Raw genomic sequence first — 1032 nt, 5'->3', positions numbered from 1 at the left:
CAGATCTCTGTACTGGGGTGAATGTATGACATTGTTCTGCATTCTGTCCATCAATTGTTCTTTTTGCATTTGTCACCCCGAGTGGGACGGGTATGCTCAGACGTGAGTCCCGTGCTCTCCATGCCACTGGAATCAAGCTATCCTGGCTGAAGAGGGGTGAAACCCCGAAACCGGTCTTAGGATGCTTGTTTCCAGTCCAGGGAGGACCTGGCTTGGCAGTTCGGGCTGGACTGTTCCCATGGGGCACAGGGTCAAGACTGATTTGCATATGGCTGGGTTCAAACTGGAATGGCATGGTGAGCAAAAAAACGATGGATTTGGGCCCAGATCTCTGTACTGGGGTGAATGTATGACATTGTTCTGCATTCTGTCCATCAATTGTTCTTTTTGCGTCTGCCCTGCAACAGGCACATTCTCACAGTCCAGCTCCAGTCCCTTTGCCCCCCCCCCAGGCAGTGGCCACGTCTGATGATAGTGACCATGGTCCACATACATCAAAGTCACAATACAGTACACGGAGCACACAGCAGCAGCAACCCAAGCGGTCCCGTGCGCAGACACCATCCCCACAGAAGACCAAAGGCACCCCAGAGTGCAGGGAGAAAAGCCCATCAGGCGACACCAGTGGACAATTAGCAAAGCAGCAGACCTCAGGCACACATGCCTCAGTGGCATCCCCATCCAAGGACTCTCCTGCCCCTAAAGCATCGAACAAAGATAATCGTACAGTGTCCGTGCCCACCAAGGAGGTTGTGCATGCCAAGGGTGCACCTAGGAAGGGCTCAAAGGCAGTATCACCAACCACCTCGACTTACATTCCAAGCCCAGTGAAGCAGGGGCCGGAGGGCACTGTAGGGGTAACACCTAGTGAACAGGGGACAGGAGCAGAGGCGAAGCAAGGCAAAGCATTCTGCTGGGTCCAGCACATCACCAGAGGGGCTGTCTGTGCCTGCACCTGCTGCAGCAGTGGTGGTGTGTGTGCCTGTTCTGCCCACACCAATTCCCATTGATCCCAAGTCAGGAAGCCATTTA

This window comes from Triturus cristatus, chromosome 5_2, assembly GCF_964204655.1.
Source record: "Triturus cristatus chromosome 5_2, aTriCri1.1, whole genome shotgun sequence".
In the NCBI taxonomy this organism is placed as follows: Eukaryota; Metazoa; Chordata; class Amphibia; order Caudata; family Salamandridae; genus Triturus; species Triturus cristatus.
This window is presented reverse-complemented; position numbering follows the sequence as displayed.